General features: G+C 45.1%; 1 long non-coding RNA gene across 1 annotated transcript; it reads right to left on the reverse strand.

The window, feature by feature from the left end:
- Positions 1-1,350: 1,350 nt before the first annotated feature.
- Positions 1,351-4,878, reverse strand: LOC309816937. Its single transcript, XR_014296076.1, has 3 exons — positions 4,769-4,878; positions 4,310-4,407; positions 1,351-2,160 (listed from the first exon to the last, which is right to left on the reverse strand). It is a non-coding gene; the product is annotated as an uncharacterized lncRNA (long non-coding RNA).
- Between the last annotated feature and the right edge of the window lie 724 nt (positions 4,879-5,602).

Below are 5,602 nucleotides of genomic sequence, written 5' to 3' on the forward strand. Positions count from 1 at the left end.
CAGCGTCATGTGTAATAGTGGAAAGTTGGACACAGCCTAGCTATCCATCAAGCAGAGATGGGGTAAATAGTGATGAATTCAGGCAGTGGGAAAGCTCTCCACACCATGATCTTCAAAATAGGTGAATGCAAGCCACATGCATCCGTGAAAATAAATCTCAGAAAAACACACTGTTGACGCAATTCGTGAAAATTCAGAGTTGTACACTTATGATTCGTGCACTCTTTGTATGAATTTTATACTTCAATACAATAAAAAAGTTTTTTAATACATCATTGGATGAAAAAAGCAAATTGCAGATGGAAGACACAGTTTGATGCTAGATATATAAAGTTTGAAAACCCACAATACTATATATTGTTTAGGGACACATGCATATGTAATATAAGTGTATTACATAAAAACATAAAAATACACATGGCAGTGATAAAGAGCAAATTCAAGAGAGTAGTGACCCAGAGGGAGAAAGGGAAGGGAATGAAATGGGGCTTCAATTACACTTGAAATGGTTTATTTCTTAAGCTGGGTGGTGGGTACATGGGTGTTTGTTATGCTGTTCTCTAGACTTTGTTGTGAACATGAAATATTCATAATGTAATAATGCTTTTTTTTAATTAAAAATATTTATTTATTTATTTGTCTGCACTGGGTCTTAGTTGCGGCATGCGGGATCTAGTTCCCTGACTAGGGATCAAACCCAGGCCCCCTGCACTGGGAGCGCAGAGTCTTAACCACTGGACCACCAGGGAAGTCCCTGCTTTTTTTTTTTAGAAAGTCAGGAGATGCCTGGGAAGGCAATGGGGAGCCATTGTTGGTTCTTGAGTGGGGTTGTGACATGGTCAGTGGACTGGAAGGGGCAAGACTAGAAAAGCAAGCTCGTGGGGAGGCTGGTGTGACAGTCCAGGGGACAGGTGTGAAGGCCTGAGGGGGGACAGAGATGGAGTTATGGGGAGAAGGAAAAGGATGGGAGAGATTTAGAGGAATAAACAACTGGTGTGCTTAGCCAAGCATCACAAACTTAGATGCTCACAGAGCCCAGGCAGGTCATTAAGCAGGCGGTGAGCATGGAGGTATGGGGACTGTGACACATGGTCTGGCAGGGGCAGCCCCTACTCAGCACCAGCTGATTGTTGCCATGTAGGAAAAGAGGCCCAGTGGGGTTACATCTTGTTTTTTTGAAGAGAAATCAGCAATTCCAATTTTTTAAAATACAAAATTTTTCAGATTTTTTAAAATACAAAATTTTCCAAATTTTAAATGATGGAACTAAGTTTAAAAAAATCAAAACTCTGTGGGGGCCAAGCCATAAGATTTGCAATCTCTTTGGTGAGGAAGAGCCTCCAGGAGATGAAATGAAGGGACAGTGACACCAAGTTTTCCTGCCAGTGAGGCTGAAGAGGCTCACAACCTGAGCAGCAGTCGTGGAGGGCTTCCTGGAAGAACTGACACTGGGCAGTGAAGGGGGAAGTTGTTTCAGGCTGAGAGAATAGCAAGTGCAAAGGCAGGGGTAGAGCTGAGTGAGCCCAGAAGAGCAAAAGTCACCAACAGGGCATTTCACAGAAGGGAAACATGGAGGGTAAACATGAGCTGCCTGACCTCATTAGTCATCAGGGAGAGGTAAGTCCAGACAATGATGAGTTGCCACTTTATTCCCATTCGACTGGCAAAAATGAGAAAGTCTGACAATACCAAGTGTGGGTAAAGATGTAGATCAGTGCAGCTCTCTGTACTGCAACACCACTGTGACCGAGCCCTGGAGGGGCTTCCCTGGTGGCGCAGTGGTTGAGAGTCTGCCTGCGGATGCAGGGGACGTGGGTTCGTGCCCCGGTCCGGGAGGATCCCACATGCCGCGGAGCGGCTGGGCCCGTGAGCCATGGCCGCTGAGCCCGCGCGTCCGGAGCCTGTGCTCCGCAACGGGAGAGGCCACAACAGTGAGAGGTCCGCGTACAGCCAAAAAAAAAAAAAAAAAAAAAAAAAATCCACTCCTGGATATGTGTGCCCAAGAGAACCCTGCACACGTAGCCTGGGCCAGTGCTTCTCGAACTTTAATGTTCATAGGAATCCCCCAGGGATCTTGTTCAAAGGCAGATTCTGATTCGGCAGGTCTAGGGCAGGGCTGGAGAGTCTACATTTCTAACAAGTTTCCAGGTGATGCTGACCCTGGAACACAACACATTTTTGAAGAGCATTAGGAGAAATGCAGATTAATATCCACAGCAGCACTGTTCGTAAGATCAGAAAACCTGAAAACAATCCAATTATCAATTGTCGAGAGAAGGAACAAATAAATAAATTGTGGTATAGTCACACATAGCCCTTAAAATGAATGAATCACAACTACACACAACATGGATGAATTCTCACCAACGTGGCATAGAGGTGTTTTTTTTTAAAGACAACATTCTATACAGTATACTGTTTAAAATAATAAACAAGTAAAAACAAATAAATTGTTCAGGCATTCATACATGTAAGAAGACTAAAATCAAAGAAACTAGGGAAGGATAAACTCAAAATTCAGAATATTAGTGACCTCTGGCAGAGAGCTGGAGGATGGGATGGGCTGGAGCACAGAAATGGATGTCAGATTTTGTTTCTGTTCTAGTTCTTGCGGCGGGGGGGGCGGGGTAGGGGACAGTGGTTCACAGGCACATATGTTGTGTTTTATAGTGTATTGTATTATATACATAGGGCCATGCATGGACCAATCCTGAGATTGTGTCATGAGCCAAGGATGCTCTTAACTCAATCATGAGTCCCTGAGGTCCGTATTTAAAAAGAGAGAGAGAAACTCATAGAGACAGAGACTCAAAGAGAGATGGAGAGACTGAGAGAGATGGGGAGAGTTGAGGACAGGCATGGTCCATTTGGGAACGTGTGTTCTGACCCAAGCACAGCACAGAGCGGTCAGGGCCCTGAAGGGAACAGAAGTTGTGGGACTGTGGGATGTTTGCCTGACCCAGCCAGGGGCCAGAAAGGGGTTGATATGGTGGGGAAGAGGCTGTGGCAGCCTGGGTGTCAGATTCTCTTCTGACTCCTGCCATCAGGCCACCAGCTCAGACCATGCAGAGCCACAGACTTCAAGAAAGACCCTAGGACAGGACAGAATGACTCAGACCAAGTGGAGAGAGTCCACTTGGCAGCAGGTAACCTCCAGCCTTGGGTAAAGACCAGCTCTGGTAATGACTAGATCCGAGGGGTAACCACATCTAGCTAATGAGTCGTCTTGGCTTGTGACCAAACCAGATAATGTCCATATCCGTCAAGATCGGATCTGGGGATGCCTGGCCCCAACACTGCTCTCCAGGTCAACGAGGCATCTGGTCCGCCTTGGTCAGCCCCTGGGGGCAGTGGAGAGGGAGGAACATCCCAGGGCCCCTGCAGGCAGTGCGGGTTGGCCTCCTTCTCCGCACCCTACTGCACGCGATGAACTCTCTCTCCCCCACACAGCCTTGGGGCTGGCCCCTCCTCCCCATTGCTCTGTCTCTGCCCTGGCTCAGCCTCTGCATCCCCTGACTGGACCACTCCAGCCTCCTCCCAGGACTCCTGCTCCCGTCTCTCCCTTTCCAATAGATCCTCCACACCAGCCTCAGAGAGATCTTTCTATAAAACAGATGTGTCCCTCCCTTGCTCAGAACGCTGCAATGGCTCCCTACCACCTCGGGTGAAAGTTTGAACTGGTATTCAGAGTTAGCCTGGTATTCAGAACTCTTCACCATTTGTCTTTTGTACCCTCTCCTAATTCAATTCTGGTCAAATCCCATGACTCAAGTACAGGCTCTGCAGTTTCTCCCAAAGACAAGCTGTTTCACACCTCAGCCTGTGCAGGTCCTTCTACCTGGAATGCCTCTCCCCCATTGGATACTCATCTTTTGAAATTCGACTCAGATGTCACCTACTCTGGGGAAACCTTCCCTAACTTCTACGCCCCGTTCCCCATTCCCAGTTTGTCACCCCAAATACTTTATTTTTTCCCCTTGGTGTTACCAAGCCCTTCTTTCTTTCTTTCTTCTTTACCTTTATTGAGGTATAATCGACAAATAAAAATTGTATATATTTAAGGTGTACAACTTGATGTTTTGATATATGTATACATTGTGGAATGACCACCACAATCAAGTTTATTAACATATCCACACCTCACATAGTTACCTTTTTTTTTCTTGTGGTGAGAACACTTAAGATTACACTCTTAGCAAATTGCAAGTATACAATACAGTATTGTTAACTGTAGACTACCCAGATGCTTTATGATTGCAAAGACACACCGTGTCTCAAACACCTTATAACAAATGCTTTTGGCACTCACCTTGGAGTCCAGCAGCAGCCAAGGTGGACAGCTCCCAGACACTGGTCCATCGGAGGCACCCAACAGGTCTCTCCAATTCTTCTGCCTGATGGCTTTTTCTAAAATAATTGAAGTATAGTTGATTTACAATATTGTGTTAGTTTCGGATGTATGGCAAAGTGATTCAGTGATATGTATATTCTTTTTCAGATTATTTTCCATTATAGGTTATTATAAAATACAGAGTATAGTTCCCTGTGCTATACAGTAACTTCTAGCTGTTTATCTATTTTATATATAGTAGTGAGTATCTGTTAATTCCATACTCAGAACTTATCCCTCTCTTTCCCCTTTGGTAACTGTAAGTTTGTTTTCTATGTCTGTGAGACTGTTTCTGTTTTGTAAATAAGCTCATTTGTGTTATTTTTTTAGATTCCACATATAAGTGATATAATATTTGTCTTTCTTTGTCTGACTTACTTCACTGAGTATGATCATCTCTAAGTCCATCCGTGTTGCTGCAAATGGCATTATTTCATTCTTTCTTATGGCTGAGTAGTACTCCATTGTATATATGTACCACGTCTTCTTTATCCATTCCTCTGTTGTTGGGCACATGAAGGCTGCTTCCATGTCTTAGCTGTTGTAAACAAACAGCATTTTCTGAAGTCACAGGAGCTCAAGCACAGGAAAACTTGGAAATGCAGGGGAGTTAATGCCCTTAGGAGCATCCTTCCATCATGGGGTCAGGAATCAGTGGGTAAATGCTCCTCCTTCAGGGAGATAGTTCTGAGGCATCTTCTCCACTGTTCCTCGGAAGGTCCCCAGCAGGATGGCATGCCAGTGGCCGTGTGCTAATGCACACTTTATTGACTTTCTCTCCTCTCCTGTCTCACTCTCCAGACTCCCTCCCTCCCACTTCCTAGGATCACCTCCCAAATGAACTACCTGTGCTCAAGTCACTGTCTCAGGGGCTGCTGCTTTTGGGGGGAACCCAAAGTAAAACATACCTGTTTGCTTCCATCTCTTACATAAAACTGGATATAGCTCCTTGAGGTCTGAGGCCACATAGAATTCACCTCAAATTGTGGCCAGCAATCTGGGTTCACATCCTGCTGCTTGCATTGTGTGACCTTGACCAAGTCACTTCCTTGAACACAGAGGCTCGGCAAAAGTAAGTAGGAAATTCCCAGACTGTTAATGAAATATATCCCAGGGTCGAAGGGGGGCAGAATATAGGACTTCACTCTTCCTTCTCTTTTCCTATGTTTTCCAATTTTTTTGAGTATTCACATATTCTTTTGCTTTGTTTTG

The sequence above is a fragment of the Mesoplodon mirus genome, assembly GCF_964341445.2.
Source record: "Mesoplodon mirus genome assembly, chromosome: 15".
Taxonomy (NCBI): domain Eukaryota; kingdom Metazoa; phylum Chordata; class Mammalia; order Artiodactyla; family Ziphiidae; genus Mesoplodon; species Mesoplodon mirus.